The following is a 19,357-nucleotide window of genomic DNA, read 5'->3' on the forward strand; positions in this document are numbered from 1 at the left end:
TCTCTAAGATGAGCTCAGAAGGTAGAGAATTTTAATTTGAATAGTCATTTTCTTCTTTTTTTCCCATGAATCCTGAAATCCCTGTTTTACACTAAAGAAAAAAACTTATTAAACAGCCAATACTCAATTATCTTGTTTTAAAGATTCTTAGTGGATTGTCAGTTTTCTCTCATAACAGTTTTTCTATGATTATGTAGTTCTATTAAAATTAATTTATATGTTGTAAAAGCACATATAACAAATAATTCCATTTCCAGTATGATCCTGAGTATTACTTTGTAGTTCTGTGTAAAGGAAAACAGTAGTGTTTTAAAAAGAAATCATGTTGTAGAAATAAATTTCAAATATTTAAATCTGAGATGTGAAAAAAATCTATGGAAGTTAGAAGCACACTGACATATGTGTGACACACATCATATATACTATGTATATGTTTAGACTATCTTCTTAACCACTGATTAAAACATAGTCTGATACTGTAATTATAAATAAATTTCCAAGAACAATTTTTGAGGACAAGTTTTTAAAGAAGTTCCCATTTATCACTATTCTCTTTAAGACAGAAAGTCAACAACATTCGAAGTTCTGTACTTCTTTAAAATTTTATAGTCATGATGTATACATTGTGTCAGCTACCATGAATGTTCTCTTAAGCAAGGTTACCTTCTATTGCCTTTAGCAGCCTTTTCTAGTACTTCCCTACAATAAAACAGGCCATTTGTGTGAGTTACTGTTGATTGCATATTTTGAAGTTATTTTTGTCTTTAGTCATTGCATTACCAGCCTGTGATTACCTTGTGTTAAAAAAACAAACAAGTAGACAAAAAACCTCTTTGATCTACTCTAACCTTTCTATATGTAAATTTTGGAAAAGTGACACTGTGGCATACCAATAAAATGTACTCCTGAATTGACATTTCCAAAGTAATTATAAAAAGGATTATAAAGTTTACTAAAGGAATTGCTATTTGTTGGTTGGCAAAATTTACTTAAGCCACATAAATGTAAATATTTCCTAAGCAACCCCTATAGAGTCAAAGGTTCCCGTCAAAGAAAAGACCTTTGTTTGTTCTAAATATCTTTATTTTGTACAGTTAGGAAAAGTAAAGGAATGTGTTCTGAACATTTTTGAGAGGTATTGAATTTTTATTTATGTCACTGTTAAATATATATATGTTTCCGTAGAGTGCTTGTAAATTTAAGACATAATTCTGCATGTTTTGCTTTAATTAATAGTTACTGTTTAGAATTTAAAACTGAGTTTTACAGTAACCAGTAGGGGTGTGAAATGTGTATTTACAGCAGTACCCTAATTTACAGATTCTATGACATGAAGTCAGACATAGTGGTTTATAATAAAAATCAGTGATTATTTTTCTCCTGTTTTCTCTGTGATTCTAATAGAATATGTGGGGGTGTTTTCCTTGAGAACAAAAATGTTAGTACCATTGTTAGGAGCAATAGCTGTACTCCTCCCCTTAAACAAATCTTTTTTGCTCCTTCTTTAACTTCTAGCCCATTCCTCTAAACTCTAGAGGCTTGGAGAAAGTGAACTCAAAAAACCAGAGTCTTTCTGTATTTTGAATGACAGACCTTGTAGAGGCACTTGTGTGGCTAAGTTTCTCTCATCCCAGATGAAGTAAGTAAATACTTTGTAAAATTCTACACAGTGGTTGCACCTTTACTTTCCCAAATAGTTGCTTCTATTTTTAGACAAATAAAGCTATGTTCTATTTCATTATGTGGATCAAAGCTCCAGTTTAAGACACATATTTTGTAACAAAAATTTTATGTTTCTTAACACCATATAGAAATTAGTATTACTATTTATTAGTTAGTTTTGTTGGTAACTTGTCATTGGTAATTGTAAAAAAAAATATATTTCTAGGTTACAAACCTTTGCAAAGTGGTGGCCCAATGATATCAATGTGTAGAAAAGGACTATGATAAACCAGTTTTCTCTGGGCTCATTTATATTTTGTGTCATGGTATGAAAAAAACAATAGATGAGAGCAAATTAATATGAATATTTTTAATCATTCCACCTGGTAAAACTTAAAGCCATGCCTAAAAAATTGTGGGTTTTCAGAGGTATTTGCCTTTCAATAATTGCTGCACAGCAACTTCCCCACTTTTTATAAAGATTTTCTGTTTTAATAAATTAGATGGTGTTGAGGTGGGGGAATATAGGTAATTCTAAAAGGTTTGTACCCCACAGTAAGGTTATTACCTGGTAACCAAAAATGCTGTCTCAATCTATTTTTAGAGTGCCAGAGAGGGTGGGGGATGGGAAGAATGAAACTTGAATCGGTGACCATCTGGCCCAGATTTGGCTGATTTCCTGTGCACTGCCCTTTGTTTCAGCTAGACAATGGATTGTTCCTTTTAAAGATAAGAACTCTGTTGATGACTTTGTGCTGAATCAGCAGGTTTGGTTTGGGATTGCAAGCATGGAATCATATTGAGGGGTTTTCTGTTGTTCTGAGATAACTATCCTTGTCTTCATCTATTACAAAAATATTCTTAAGGTTCTTTTCTGTAGTTCCATGGAGTGATGGGATTACAGACAAATTGAATAAAATAATTGGGAATGTGGCTTTTTAGATTGGTATTACCTATCTTAAACATTGAGATTTTCCTTGTCTTTAGTTTCCAAAATTAGTATCTCCCTGATTGTGATTTTTGACAAATCTTTATGTAGAATTTTCTCTTATGTCTGAACTTGAATTTTCCATTTGAATCTCTAATGATTTAAATTTAATGTTGTCCTCAATCTGAGTTAGGCTTTTATGATGTGGCTATGTAAATGGTACATTTTCTGTGACATCTGTTGCCATACATCTGCAAATTACATTTCAGGATGTTAGAGCTATTTTCCTTACTTTAAATGCTACCTAATCATGGTGACACTGTTAAAAAATGGTTATTGATTAGAAGTAGGGATCTCTGTCACCTAGCATTCTAAGTCAACCATCAATTTTTGTTGGTTACCTTAAAGAGATCAGAGTGTTGTTAAGTGCTATTTTTCAAAAGACAAGAGCAAACTTCCCTGCTACCATCTTGCTGTGTGGCCAAGATATATAAAAATAATCAGTTTTACTTCTGAAGTTATAGGAGGATTGTTGGCAGATTTTAAGTCAACCTTTTAGTTGACTCACAGTCGAATGGCCATCTAACTCTGTAGTACAGAATTTTCTCTAAAAGACTTTTTCTGAAAGCACTTACAACTTTAAAATCATGCATCTGAACAAAATGGACTGCTTTGAGAGCTAATCTATAATTCTTTTATGTAGATAAAGGTATGTTGTTTAGGTAGAATCAAAGGGCCTAATCGTAAGAAAAAAGCTTAATAGTTAGTTCCTTGGGGATCTAATTATGTAGCAGATGGGACCACACGGCACAGTTCACTGTCATTTGGTGTAATTAATTTTGGGTCCACATCCAGCAAACGTGAATGACAACAAATGACACAAAGTGTCATTAGTTTGCATCCGTATGGGACACTGTCCATTCATATACTGTTCTTCCCCTTCTCTTTGGGATCTCTTTAATCCACTACTTGCTCTATTTGATGGTAATAAGGTCTCAGAATTGTTTGTTTGCTTTAAATGCATGAGTGGTTTTGATATATGGATGTTATGGATGTAATGGATGTTAATTGGAATAGAATATTCAGATTTAGAACATGGGTTAGTTTAATGATAAAATATGGCACAGTTAAAAGCTACAACACCACCACCATCAAGACCAGTTCTATTTTATCCCCCACTAACGCACTTTAATCAGGGACTAGTTCGGGAACTAGTTCGAGGTGGAAGGGAAGGTCTTATCCTTTTCTCCCCCTCCCCCCTCCTGGTCACCCTTCACCCCCCAAACCTCTGACTCTCCTTCAGATCTCACTGAGGAATTATAGTCTCTACAGAGACTTGGTTGCAGATGCCTGGAAAGTTTACACTGCAGAGAGTTGTTTTGTTTGGCATAGCTAATCAGGAGCCAGGCTGGAATTGCTCATAGCTGTCATTCAGGTTTTGTTTCAAAGTCCAAGGACCTGCTGGGAAAAACAAAAAGCTAATGAAAGCTGACTGTATTTAGGCCTCAAATCTGTGGAATCTGAAATGATGTCCTGACAGTGTATTCTTATTCTTCCACATTCTTGCCGTTACTAAGGTAACAGATTTTTAGAGGCTTTCCATCTTCATTGTCAAGTATTTGCTACACTTATTGTTGTTTTTCAGATTAGAGCAATTCAGATTATCTCCTTTTGAGATGAAGGAAAAAGAGAAAATAATGGAAAAAAATGTCTGAATCAATTACCATGAATCAATTACCCTGAATGCTAGTAAGATCATTTTTTTATTAAAAATTCTTAGATTCATAATTCATATTAAAATTTAAGACGAGATCAATTTCCCCAAATTTATGAGTGCTGTATGAAATTCCCATTCTTGTAATGTGAAATAGTATTCATATAGTCACTAAACAATACATCTTATGGGGAAAAGGTATATAGTGAAATACCTTGTATTTATGATCTTCCTTCTTGAATGAAAAACCAAACTATATGAAAAACTGATGTGCTTGAATTCTTATCTGGAAATATTAAAATCAAAGTAGCATGAAAAAATGGACTGTGACAAACTTATTTACTGAAAAAAAAATGGTCTTTTGATATTTGTTTTCACAGGATGGTTTGCGTTGGTAGATTAGCACTCACATATATTAAAATATTATTGTTTTTACAGTCCATTTGGGGCACATATCAAACCTGTGGTTTGATAAGTGATAAACAAAAGATAATTTTGTGGAGACAAGGTATTCTTTAGGGGTTGGCTTTAGATTTGAGAATCCCCAGGATGTTCCTCAATGGTCTTATAACTTTTATGAAACATGTTGGCAAGACGTTGACTCATTGGAAGATGACACAGTTTTTTTTTTTTACACATTTATCAAACATGTTCATCAAATACTCTTTCCCCTGTGGCATTGACTATACTATTGAAATGACCCAGTTTTAGTACTGATCAGATCACATTGCTAATTTGGTCCCAACACAATGAAAGCCTACATTCATTGAGATAAAATCTGGCTTAATTTTCTTCCGAGAAGTAAGTAAGACAGTGGGCAGCTAAGTGGAAAAAAAAAAAAGCCCCTAAAGGTCTGGAGGAAAAGTGCTCAAAATGTATTAGGAGGCCCTTGTTTTAATTTCTGTATCTTTGTTCATGCTAGTTTCCCAGTCTGGAATTTTATCTTCTCTCTTCTCCACCTATCTAAATCCTACGCTTCTCAAGGTCTGGCTCAGGTCCTTCTTTATTCCCTAAGCCCTCTTCAACTGCTGGTGTCCAGATAGTAAGAGAGGCTGCATCCTCAGCTGGTCACAGTATCTAAAGAACTGTGTTCAAATAGGGTTTCAGCATTTTTAGGAGGAGAATGATTAGGATGAGGGAGATATAAAGGGAAAATAACCAAGGGAATAATTTAAAATGGGCAAGTTTAATGCAGAAACAATTTAGAGAGAGACATGATAGCTGTCTCCAAGGACTGGCATGTGCAGCTGGAATTAGATTTCCTCTAATTACCTTTAAAGCAGTGGTTTTCAAATTGAGCTCCACAGAGCTGCAGGGATTTTGTGGTGAGCCTTGGGCTGTGGGGGTGGAAGGGTAGGGGGTAGAGAAGAACCAGGGACTAGGGGACATGCTGAGTGCCCCCTGCAGCTGCCAACAGAAGAGTTCCACTTTTAACTGCTTTATATACTGGGTTTGTGCCTAATATTTCCTTTAAAGACATGCTGTACTGCTTAAAAAATAAAGTTTTAAAAATCACCACTGTATAGAATAATAGATAAAAGTTTTGGTTCAAATTGAGATGTAATGTTCTAGCAATAAGAGACTTTGACTGCTTTGTGAGATGGGAGTTCCACATTAAACCAGAAGGTTAATGACCCTGGCAAGGATGTTGGAAGATATCTGCTTTAAAGGAAAGATTAGGTTGGATACCTCTTAGATTTCCTACAGTTCTAAATTGTTTAGTTGATTTCTTCTCTTGTTGTCAATATCAGATAATTTGGTACTTAGCTGTTCTTAATTGGGTTTTTGGGTAAACCTCACCTCTCCATTAAATCATGAAGTTCCAGAGAGTAGGAACAATGTCTTCACTGCTTTTGGATTTTTTGGATCCCAGCACAGATGTAAGGGCTCAGTAAATGCCTGTTGATACCGAGAAATGGCTGCAAGAAGCATTTGCTTGATTGCCTTATGACCCCATCCAATCATAAATGGTGATAAGGGAAGGTATTTGCAGGATTTTTTTCTCCCATTGCTTTCTGCCCTTCAGGAATAGTAGAAATGAGAAAGGAGATTTAAGATAGACACCCCACCCTACCCCCACAAGCTTATTTTTTTTTTTTTGCCAAGAGGCTAGGCTACTACTGTGTCTAACAAAGGAACATGGAAATCACAAGTCTCCATACAAATTGAGAAAGTGAGGCACAATAGAAGGATGAAGTGAGGAGATTTTCAGGTATTCTGAGAGCAGATAGAAGAATACATTGAAAGAGGATCACATTGGCAGCCTGGACTTCAGGGTCTTTTGCCCTATGATTCAGTTGGTTCTGATTTTATTGAGAACTAGGACTAAAGGGTATGAATTATAGGAAAGTTTTCCAGATGCAAGATTGGAATCTAGTAACTATGGTAGAATTGATGGGACAGGCAGGTGCTTGACGAGCACAGTGGAACCAGAAGCAGCCCTTTCACTCATAGGCCTTTTATATTTTTTGCTTTTGTGCTGTGTGGAAAAGGCCAGAGTGTTTGCCCCAGCTGCTGGCACATTGCCTTCTAGTAGACACTAAAGAAATCCTTATGGAATTCAGCTGAATTTTATTAATGGGACCTTCAGAACCTATTCCCAATTGCAATGTACTGTATGTGGTGATCATAGTCATTCCTGCTTAAAGTCCCCTATACCTCTGCAAACTCGGGTGAGTTTAGTTAACAACAAGTTTCATGATGTCAATATCTTAGAGTTCAAATAGGGTTCACATTCAAAAACACAAATACGCTTGTGAAGATCTCTGTATAAGTTCTTCATTGGTGTTAAATGATAAGAGGACTGTCTGGAGCCCATTATTCCACCATTTAAAAAAAGCCTTGTCAGCTGGGCGTGGTGGCTCACGCCTGTAATCCTAGCACTCTGGGAGGCCGAGGCGGGAGGATCACTTGAGGTTGGGAGTTCGAGACCAGCCTGAGCAAGAGTGAGACCCCCGTCTCTACTAAAAATAGAAAGAAATTAGCTGGACAACTAAAAATATATAGAAAAAATTAGCCGGGCATGGTGGCACATGCCTGTAGTCCCATCTACTCGGGAGGCTGAGGCAGAAGGATTGCTTGAGCCCAGGAGTCTGAGGTTGCTGTGAGCAAGGCTGACGCCATGGCACTCTAGCCTGGGCAACAGATTGAGACTCTGTCTCAAAAAAAAAAAAAAAAAAAAGGCTTGTCATACCCTCAGGAAAAGGGATACTTTTCATAAGGTGAGTAATTATAAACCATAACTATGTATACTGTAATGCTTGAGTACCTTTTCGGGTGAAGATGTCATAAACAGAAAGCTAGACTGGAAAGGGCTCTTAAAATTAATCTAAGACCCATGCCTATTGGGGGCCTAGAGATACTTAAAGAGACAAGATTAGAGCATAGGTTGATTCCCAATATAAATGCCTATTCATAATGGTGAGGGAGGATATCTTTATTTATTCTGTAAAATTTTCATAATATTTAGGAATGGCCTTTCTTCTCAAGGCAGTTTTGTAATTTGGGGATTATGCATAATTTTGGAAATTGCTTATGTATCCTTAAAGCTACTAGCATGTCTTAGGGCTTTATGCAATAAGAGGGCACTTCAGGTGTCAGGAACATCACAAAACTGCTCATATAGTAGACAAGATAACACCATAATGCCTTAGGCAACAAGTGTCTTATGTAAGTAGGAAGAAAATATAAGGTCTGTGGAAAAAAGTTTAAGACAAGTAAGACAACTGATTTGGAAATTATGTATCTGTAAAAGAAGAAAAGAGGATTAAGCATATTAAAGCAAATTATTGGAACAAATTTTTAATTCATTTAAAAGAATATACCTTTAAGGGCTTTAAAAAACCTCAGTTGTATATGTATATTATATGATTCTTAGCGACAGGTTCTTAAAATGTCTATCAATCAGTATATTTGAGTTATTGTAGACAGCTCTAGAGATCAGAAATATGATCAGGATAAAAGTTTCACAGAGAAAGATTTAAGCATATAACAAGAAAGAACTTAAAACATATTTTACTTTCTTATTAAATATGTCATAGAGTCTAATAGTGAAAATTAGGTCATCTTCTACCCCTGCCTTCCAGCTACCCAGATCCCCTAACCAAAGATAACTCCAGCTTCTGGGATATCCTTCCTGAGATGTTCTGTGCATGTACATGCTCGTAGGGAAACATAGCAAACATGTTGTTTGGTACTCTGCATTTTCACTTAGCTGTATTTTGGAGATTGACAAAAACCTTTCTGTGAACTAGTTCTCTTCAGCAGTGCAACAGGCTGACTTGTGATGTAGCTGAGAAGTGGCACTAGAGTGTTCAACAGAGGCTGGAGGATGGGATTCCCATTCTAGGTGAAAGTTGGGAATTGAAGACATTGAAGGTTCCCCTCTCAAATGTTGTGATATATTTAAGTGCCTACTGGGTGCTAAGCCCTGTGGGCACAAAAAAGAAACATAAGGAACTTACATTTTAGTTCAGAAGATAAGATATATGCTTACATGCAAACCATCAGAGTAAATGCAAAAAGATCCATAAGACAAAATTAGTGATATCACAAAGCTGTGTACAAATAGTTGTTGAATGAGCCAGGTAGATGGCAGTAAGTACTATGAGTTAAGCAAAGGGTAGGAAAGTCTACGAAAACATTGCTTAGGAGGTAGGACCATACCTGAGCCTTGAAGAAATGAATTAGGATTAATAGGGAAGAGGTAAGGAGGGCAGTTTATTGTTGTGGAACACTGAAAGTGAATACAGAGACAGTGGGTAGAACAGGATGAAAGTGGAGGAAATAAGAGGTTGATTGGGAGCGAAGCTGTTAGGTTAAGATCATGTAAGAGAATCAGCCAATTCCAGGCTCTGAAGTGCAACTCACATAAAATGAATAACAAATACAATACTTAACACTTAAGGAGCTTGAAATTTAGTGAACTAGTTTGTACCCTGTGGCATATTTTACATACTTCTGATTTAGTGATTTTTTTTTTTGTTTTGGCAAGCAAAAAAATTATTTGCTGATGACAATGTAATGTCCAATATTGAATGATTAGATGTTTCACTGAATGATTGGTCTATATAATTGCTGAGACCGATATGTACAGAAAGAGTGGGGAGCTTTATTTCTTGTTCTCTCCTCCTTGGCCTGGGGTCTCTCCTCAGGGCGCTTTCCTGCTTCTTCAGTCTCAGACCTGCAGTTCTCAGGTCTCAGGAGCTTCTTGTGGGCCGTGTCTGCCAGCAGCTTATGGATGTGTTCCATGAGAATCTTTTACCTTCCAGTAGCAGCTATGATGCATGTGGTGGTCAGTACTCTTAGATTCACAGTAACTTCTGAGCAGCTGGTGCAGAATTCCCATATTTCTCATCCAGGTTACCTTCTCGGCATTTGCACACAGGCAGCTTATTGATGCCTACATGCCTGCCCTTCTGGCAGGCTGAGGTGCTTTTCTGTTAGCCCGGCAATGGACAGTTACAGGCTTAGGGGGACAATCAGCCTATCTATCTTTGATCGTGTTCCAGGTCTGCTGGTGAGAGTTGGCACTGGTGATTCTGTTGGTCTCACTGAGATCCAGCCAGACCTACCCTTTGCCACAGTGGAAGATCTTGGAAATTAGCCTCTTCTAAAGCCGACCATACTCATGGCGGGGGCCTCAGTGCCTAAAGCTGTTTTAACAGTTTTGATGCTGAAATGTAATTATCTGAAGTCTCTATAATATCCCAAGTGAGAAATTATGTAATATTAATACTTTAAGATGAGGAATAAGTTTTATTTGTCCTGAGGAGCTGTTGTGTAACCTCTTCTCTGTTGATAAGACAGCATTGCGTTCCCCTTCTAGCCCTTGTTCTCTAGGAAGGTTAGAGCTAAATTTAATGCTGAACTCTGTATTTACTGGTGAGTATATTTGATTTTCTCTATCTCCTGGACTTGAACTTCCTTTTACTATTCTATTACCTGGTGCATATTTCTTTTCTTTTCTTTCTTTTTCTTTTCTTTTCTTTTTTTTTTTTTGCAACAGAGTCTCGCTCTGTTGCCCGGGTTAGAGTGCTGTGGCATCAGCCTAGCTCACAGCAACCTCAAACTCCTGGGCTCAAGCAATCCTCCTGCCTCAGCCTCCCAAGTAGCTGGGACTACAGGTGTGTGCGACGATGCCTAGATAATTTTTTTTCTTCTATTTTTAGTTGGCCGGCTAATTTTTTAGTAGAGATGGGGTCTCGCTCTTGCTGAGGCTGGTCTTGAACTCTTGACCTCAAGCAATCCTCCCACCTAAGTCTCCCAGAGTGCTAGGATTACAGGCATGAGCCACCATGCCCGTTCACAGTGTATATTTCTTATTGTAAGCCAGGACACATCTTGTTGGGGAAGGCAAAAGGTACAAATGAATTCAATTTATGATAGCCTTTAAACCATTCCTAAAGAGTCAAGAACATGTCCTCTCAGCACATAGAATTAATTCCAACATCATAGTAGGTACTCTAAAAATGTTTTGGAATGGATGAAGTTCAACAGAAGTTCAGAAAAGTCTGAGAGACTATTTGAGTGGGAAAACTAAAAGTGCTATCTTGAAAGAGGAGGCATTTATACTCAACTTTGAGAAATGAATAGGGTTTGACAGGTAGAGATCAGCTGATAGGTTTTTTAGGGAAGGGAATTGCATAAGGAAAAGATGTAGAGGCATAAAGATATGGGTCTTATCCTTGTAAGGTGAATAATCATCTTGGAGAATCATGGGGAAGGTGGATGGAGTGGTAGGAGGGAAACCTGGCCCTCTATGCTCTTAGGATTATCATCTGTGGCTATTACTTGGCTCCTGTCTCCTTATCATCTTGTCTGGAATGAGGCCCCAGAGTCCACAGCCCAGGGCATAAGAGTTCACAGGGACAGGAGAGGGCACACACCCCACTCTCCGAGCGTCCTTTCTCATCTCGCCCTTGACTCTTAGTCATTGACTCTAATCCTTTACTTAAAACAACTTAGCTGTGATGTTATTTTAACCCTGCCTAAAACCCAAGCAGTCCAAAGGCTGTCAGGCAACCTTAATTATTCTTTAGTTTACTCACCAGGAGGCCCTGCGTATAAAGCGCACTTACACATATAGGAAGCAAGGACCCTCTCACAGACAACGGATTGTATCACTACTTGAAGCTGTATGGCTGAAATTTGGAGGTAATAAAAATAAAAGCTTATATTTATCAAGCATTATGTGCCAAGCACTCTACTAAGTACTTTATCTTGATTGTGCCATTTCATCCTCATCACTGTCCTTAGTAATGAGAAAAATGGGCACAAGTTTAGTACCATTTAAGTTTACACAGTAAGTGCCAGAGCTGGGATTTGAATCCAGGCAGTTTGTCTGACTCTAAACCCTGAAATCTTAGCCAGTACATTGTACTGATTTAAAGAAAGCACACTAAGAAAGTGTGAGAGATAAACATATCATTCTGTATTCAATAAATGATGACAAACAATTAAAGGTTAGTGTTAAATTAACAGGCATTTCTATTTCAGATTTCACAAACTGAGCGGCCTTGGGCTCATTGAGGCCTTTGTTTTGTCATTTCAATACCTGAATTAAAAATTATCTTTGAATGCCTTTAGATAGACATTCATTCTTCTTTTCATGCAAGTCCCCTATTAGTCCACAAATTTATGACATTGGTGCACATATGATCAGAATGCATTTATTATGTTTGTTCAGAATGCAGCCTCCACTCATGCAGGTCCCTGTTTAAGGCAAGAAGAGGGAGGAAGGGATGATGGCAGCCATGAAGGCCTCCTTTATTAGGGAAGGAAAAACCTTTCCCAGAAATTCCTGCAGTAGACTTCCCAGTAGGTCTTAGCTGGAACTGGTCAGCATGACCATCCCTCACTGCAGGGGAGGCTAGAAAGGTGAGGAATAGAATGTTTATGATGAGATTAGATCAATCAAAATCCTTCACCTGGAGCTGTGCTCACTGGCATCCCAAACAAAATTGGGGTCCTGTTAGCAAAAAAAAAGGGATGGGTATTTAAAAAGAGACTAAGAATATCTGTCATTATTGTGTTCTTTAAAATTCTGATTGACTGCATACTACCTCACAATGGAATGATTTGTTAGGATAAGCTAACTCCTGTGACAAACATCCTTAAAATTTCAGTTGCTTAATTAATTATTTGCTCACATTGTGATGTGACCTAGTGAGGCTGTTCTCCTTGCTGTTGCTCAGGGATCCAGGGTCCTTTCATCTTGTTCTGCTGCCATCTTCCAATTCTGGACTCCAGGATTGCTGTGGAAGGAAGAGAGAGTATACGGAAGGCAAGCAGCTCTTAAATGTCTCAGCCAACACTTCAGGTACATTCCATTGTGAAGAATAGAAAATGTTTGGCCATGTCTCTAGGGAGAGGAAGTAGGTTTGGTGAGTGTCTAGCCAGCCTCTGCTACACTGTAGTTGAGTGAAATCTAGTTGTCATTGAAGATGATCAGACAAAATGGATAAAGGTGTTCTTTACAAATGTGAAAAGTGACTTTCACAAGAAATTATAAATAAATGGGATAACTATTTTTTAATATTTACTGAAAATATTTCACTTAATATTTCTCTTTATACACAGTTAAAATATGAAGCATATTAAAAATATAAAATGTGCTGCTCTTTAGCTGTAATAACTGGTTGGCTTAAAACTCTCAGAGGGCAAAGACTATGTACAATTTATCTTTCAATCACCAGGGCTTAATGCTGAGAAGATAATCAATAAAGACATAATTAATGACCAAATAGATAAATGCATGAATGAATGTATTGACAATAGTAAAACTTCAATTCAGACTTACAGGATAAAAGACTAGTTTTGAATTCGTGAGAATTTCAATTTATAGAATTTTTATTAAAATGCTTTTCTCTGTAGCAGAAGTGATAATTTGAATTAGGTGCTCACAAATAATTAACTTATGTAGTATTATAATATTTGATAGCATCTAGTTGAATTCAAGTGATTATGAGGTAGGCCGGGTGCGGTGGCTCACGCCTGTAATCCTAGCATTCTGGGAGGCCTAGGTGGGAGGATCGCTCGAGATCAGGAGTTTGAGACCAGCCTGAGCAAGAGCAAGACCCTGTCTCTACTGAAAAAATGGAAAGAAATTATCTGGACAACTAAAAATATATATATGGAAAAAAATTAGCCGGGCATGGTGGCACATGCCTGTAGTCCCAGCTACTCGGGAGGCTGAGGCAGAAGGTTCGCTTGAGCCCAGGAGTTTGAGGTTGCTGTGAGCTAGGCTGACGCCATGGCACTCTAACCGGGGCAATAGAACGAGACTCTGTCTCAAAAAAAAAAAAAAAAAAGTGATTATGAGGTAAAGATCTTGAAATTTTTTCATAAAGAGATTAAACATGCAGTTCAGTTCGAGTTCAAATTTCATATCTGTGGTGAATAAGTTAGTGAAATTTTTATTTCATTAGTAATATTTGTCATACTTACTGTTTTAATTTTCTGTTCATTTAATTCTACCATTCAGTGAGTTCCTTCTCAAACGGAAGACACTAATAAACACACTAGTCTATAATTATTAATATATAACTAGATGATTTTATAATTGGAAAGAGGGCTAGAAAGGGGGAAAAGTAACCAGGAGTATATAATTTACTTTGGAGATTTAAAGAGGTTTTTGAAGAAATGCTGTCTGCGTTGAGATGAAAAGGAAAAGTGAGACAAAGCCAGATGGAGAATTGGGGAAAAGAGCACTTCAGAATGTTTGAAGGTGCTGAGGGGAAGTTCTTGACGGGCGGGAGGAACTGAGAAAGGAGGTCAGGAGAGGTGAGAGGCAGGCACTGGCCAGATCTCATGGGCCTCCTAGGCCATGTTAAGGCATTGGAAATTTGCTTTAATGCACTAGCTCATGTGACATAAAAAAGGAAAAAAGAAGAACTTACTGTTTTAGATGACAACATATAATAAACCTTTTAGCCATCATAAAACATTTTGGAATAAAATACGTAAATACTGTCTTAGTCTGTTTGGGTTGCTATAACAAAATACCATGAACTGGGGGCTTATAAACAACAAACATTTATTTCTCATACTTCTGGAGGCTTGGAAGTCCAAGATTGAAGAGTTGGCAGATTCAGTGTCTGGTGGGGGCCTGTTTCCTGGTTCATAGATGGTGCTTTCTGGCTGTGTCCTCACATGGTGGAAGGGGCATGAGGGAGCTCTCTGGGGTCTCTTTTATAAGGGCACTAATTTCATTCTTGAGGTCTCTACCGTCATGACCTAATTACCTCCCAGAGGCCCCATTCATAAAACCATCACCTTGGGGGTTAGGATTTTAATATGAATTTTGGGGTGACAGACATTCAGACCATAGCAAATACCAATATATAAATATAATAAATACAATTTTTATTTTTAAATTAAACCAACCAGGTATGGTGGCTCACCCCTGTAATCCTAGTACTCTGGGAGGCTGAGGTAGGAGGATTGCTTGAGGTCAGGAGTTTAAGACCAGTCTGAGCAAGAGTGAGACCCCGTCTCTGCAAAAAATAGAAAATTTAGCTGGGCATGGTGGTGCACACCTGTAGTCCCAGCTACTTGGGAGACTGAGGCAGGAGGATTGCTTGAGTCCAAGAGTTTGCAGTTGCATGCACTGTGATGACACCATTGCACTCTAGCCTGGGTGACAGAGTAAGACCTTGTCTCAAAAAAAACAAAAACAAAAACACCCCACACTTGTAGCAGCAATTAAAAAAAGTGAAAATATTGGTTACATTTCATAAAGGAAAGAAAGAAAGCTAAACTACATTGAGAGAAATATGGTGGGAGATATATGTAAATAAGGGGAGAAAATAGAGTTTGATTTCAACCTCACTTTTTAAATCAGAATAATTTCTACGTGAATTAAAGTTACCAACATAATAACTTTTATTTAACTTGTACTATGTGTCAAGCCTAGATTTAAACACTTTGTATCATATTGTCCATATTTTACTCATTTAATCCTTGGAGCAGCCCTATAAATGAGGGGTTATTTTTCTCTCATTTTATAGTTAAGGCAGCAAGGCTTAGAGAGATAATGGGTAGTGCTGCAGGCACTATAAATCTTGGCAGTTTGGCTCCAAAGTCTGTGTTTTTATCTGCCGCACACATACTATCTCAAAGTTCTAGGAAAAAAAGTAAGCGAATATTTGTGTAATATTGGTATGGGGAAGATCATGTTAATTATGATTATAAAGCCAAAGACAAGGGGAAAGGATTGATAGATTTGACTACATGCACATATGTTTATTTTTACACTTTTACATTTTCCCCAAATATCCAAAACAAAAATATAAACAAAAAGAAAAAAGTCTTGGCAGTGTATATAATAGACAAAGTATTAATATTCTCTGTATATAAAGCATTCTTATATTTAAAAAAGAACAAATACCTCAAAAGAAAATGGTCTGGGGCAGAGGTCAACAAAATCATCTTGGACCAAATCTAGTCCACTGTCTTATTTTGAAAATGAGGTTTTATAGGAGTGTGGTCATGCTTATCCATTTGCATTTTGTCTGTGGCTACTTTTGAGCTATGGCAGAGTTGAATGTGACATCCAAGCCAACAATGTTTAATATCTGGCCCCTTACAGGAAAAGTTCCCTGACCTCTGATACAGAGGAGTATCAGCTTTTGGTGGTCTTGAAAGACAATAGAGAATCTCTTCTCTTTGGAGTGGCTTGCAGTGGTCCTGTTGAACAGCAGAATGGACCAGCTGGGCTCTTGAGGTTCCTTCCTCACTTTCATCCTGTTTTATCTTGAACTCATCTTGGGTTGAGTTATTACATATGAATGCCTGTAGGCACCTGTTGTCTCTTATGTCTTTATTCCCACTGGGTCAGTCCTCCTACTAACCTGTCTTTCTACACTTACCTTCTTCTATGGCACTACCTCTTTCATGGTAAACAAACCTCATAGTCCTCAGTGTTTCCAAGATACATTCTTTGACTTTCATCAATACCTGACTCTCCAACCGTCTACCCTTTTCTGCCTTTGCACCTAGGTTGTTGACTTTTGCTGGAGAAATTCACACAACCAGGGCAATTGATGGTACAACTATATTCATGATCTCTAACCTGGTCTGGGAATCCTGTCCTGAAATCTTGCATGATCCCAAATCAGCTGAGAATTACCTCTAAAGGCTGGCCAACCTAACCTTTATTCTCTCACTTTAGCCCTCTTGTCCTACCACTCCCTTCCAGCTCTCTGACGATGAACTCACCTACTTCACAGAGAAAATGGAGGCCTTCATGCAGTAAGTACTGGACCCTAACCTCTTCTCATTCCTCAGAGTCAGGAATCCCTTTGTGATACCTTCTTCCTGCTTTATAATCAACATTTTGCCTCTAAAATGTTTTTTTTTCTATAGCTTATAAACTAGTTCATCTCTAGTCTTTCTATAAAAATGGAAGGAAGAGAAAGAGAAAGAGGGAGACGGGGTGGGGATAAAGAAGGAAAGAAAGCAAAGGAAGAAAGGAAGTTTGTTTGTTTGTTTGTTTGTTTGTTTTGAAACAGAGTCTTGTTCTGTTGTCCTTACTAGAGTGCAGTGGCGTCATCATAGCTCACAGCAACCTCAAACTCCTGGGCTCACATAATCCTCCTGCCTCAGCCTCCTAAGTAGTTGGAACTATAGGTGCATGCCACCACGCCTGGCTAAGTTTTCTATTTTTTGTAGAGACGGGGTCTTGCTCTTGCTCAGGCTGGTCTTGAATTCCTGACCTCAAGTGATCCTCCTGCCTCGGCCTCCCAGAGTGCTAGGATTACAGGCGTGAGCCACCGCACCCAGCCAGGAAGCTCTTTTGATATTTCTTTGGATCCTATACTCCTCATCAGCTGTCCTGCATACCTCTCCTTACCTTCAGCTCAGCGTTTTGATCACAGGCTCTCCACTTGTCACTGGCTCCTCACACAGTGTCATAAGGTTTAGCCTCCTGTGAGGCTTGTGCAGGTGCCCTGGCCAAAGTTGTCATGATAGGTGTGCCCTTCTGTCCCTGTCTTCTTGGACTCATTTGAGCTTGTGATACAGTTGACCGTTGGCTCCTTCTTAAAATTTGCTTCATTTTCTTTGTGGATACCATTCTCTCCTGGTTTTTCTCTTTTATTTTTCCTCAAGTGCTTCGTGTGCTGTTACTCATTTTCCCACCTCTTTAGTAGAATTCCACCCTTAGTCCTCTTTTCTCTCTCTCTTCCTAGACAATCTCATGACTTCTGTACTAATGACTCACAAATGTATTTGCGTCCTAGACCTTTTTGAAGAGTCAGTCCTCCATCAAGTGCCTACTAGGTGAGCCCCATGTCTGGATGTCCTAATTTCGTCTCAAACTGAAAATAGCCAAAATTCAACTCCTCGTCATCCCTGTCATGCCATCTACACCATGCTATGCTGTACCCTGTCATACTGCATGAACCACCAGACCATAATGCTTTGTGACTTATCTGCCTAATTCCCTTTTGAGCTTCTTGAGGGCAGGGACCACATGTTTCATTCCTGTATTTCAGTGTCCAGTACATTGACTTTGCTCAAGAAATCTCTGAGAAGACTGGTCATGGTGTCTCACACCTGTACTCCCAGCATTTTGGAAGGCTGTGGTGGGAGGATCACTTGAGGCCAGGAATTGGAGAGTAGCCTTGGCAACATAGGGAGACCCTGTCTCTACCAAAAAAAAGAAAAAAAATTAGGCACCCATGGTGGTGTGCACCTGTAGGTAGTCCCAGCTACTTGGGAGGCTGAAGGGGGAGGATAGCTTGAGCACAGGAGTTAAAAGCTGCGGTGAACTATGATCATGCTGCTGCATTCCAACTTGGGTGACAGAGCAGGACCCCATCCCTAAAATAAATGAATGAATGAATGAGATAATTGAAGTAAGGAAGAAGAATGAAAGCAAGAAAGGATGAAAATTATTTTGGATTCAAGTGTTACCAGCAGAAATAATGGAAAATCAATCAGTAGATTGTCCTCTGGGATGAACTGATTCTGGGAAATTGGCTGAATGATGAAGTGCCAAAAATATTCTCCTTACTCTAGGACCTGTTGATAAAACACAACAAAAACTCATGAGGCCTTTTGAAATCAGTGTGGCTATGACAAATGACTTTTTATTTAGTGTTGAAACCATCTGGATTGTAGATTGTAGGATAGTAAAGCTACAACAACATCTTCCTTAAAACATGAAGTTTAGTAGTAAGTGTTGAAAATTTTACATTTAGCACTTAGTGCACTTTCACTTAGTACTGGAATGTTTGGTACTTTGTGGACTGAGAACACTCAGTGTAAAAAAATGTTCTGGGTGTAAAACGTTCTGGTATCAAGTGTACTTAGAACATTAAAATCAAAATACTAATCCTCAAACAATTCATAACACCAACTAAAAAATATGCAACAAGGAAAGCAGCAGTCACATTGTATTAGAAAGTGGAAATATTATGGTTCTCAGAGCCCAGATTTAAATTAATAAAGTAGCAATCAGAAATCATAAGGAAACATGTATGCCAAACTCTGCAGAAACCAATTGATTATCTATTTTTAAAATTCAGTTGTCTTGATGTCAATTATAATGTTTCATTTTAAAAAGTCAACTTAAGACTTGGAAATTTGAAATTAATAAACATAAGAATAGTCTAGTAGTTATGAAAAATAGTAACAGTTCCTATATACCTGAACACATGTGCTGTAAAGTAATGTTATCTACAGCTAAGACCGTGTTTCTCTAATTTTCCTGACAAATATATTATTGTAAAAATAAGCATTCAAGGTTTAAATCTTTCATAGGGTAAAAAAATGTCATTAAGATATCCCAAGTCCAATATTTATATTGAAGTCATTCTAAAAATGCAATTTTCCTCATCACTTCAAACTCCTTCCCTGTTTAAAGAAAATATGATAACATTTTGGAGAGTTTGGGAAATAGAGGAAAAGGGCATCTATAATTCTACCAATTTCACACCACTTTTTACAGAAATTTTTTTTCATAATTGTAATTATATAATTTTGTATTCTTTTAAAGTTAGTATTTTTCTCATGAATATTTTTATGTGATATTACTAAATAATTATAAG

The 19,357-nt window shown here is 37.7% G+C and overlaps 1 protein-coding gene across 5 annotated transcripts in view; it reads left to right on the forward strand.

Annotated features, from left to right (window-relative positions):
- GREB1L (GREB1 like retinoic acid receptor coactivator) overlaps window positions 1-19,357 on the forward strand; it is a 253,833-nt gene that overhangs the window by 17,796 nt on the left and 216,680 nt on the right. The window contains exon 1 of one of the 5 annotated variants that reach the window (XM_045527988.1): window positions 12,582-12,624. The exons of the other annotated variants lie outside the window; for them this stretch is intronic. The gene's annotated coding sequence lies outside the window, so the exon portion shown is untranslated. Of the gene's footprint in view, window positions 1-12,581; window positions 12,625-19,357 lie in introns of those variants that run through there. 5 annotated transcript variants of the gene reach the window in all.

The sequence above is a fragment of the Lemur catta genome, chromosome 16 (genome assembly GCF_020740605.2).
Source record: "Lemur catta isolate mLemCat1 chromosome 16, mLemCat1.pri, whole genome shotgun sequence".
Classification (NCBI taxonomy): domain Eukaryota; kingdom Metazoa; phylum Chordata; class Mammalia; order Primates; family Lemuridae; genus Lemur; species Lemur catta.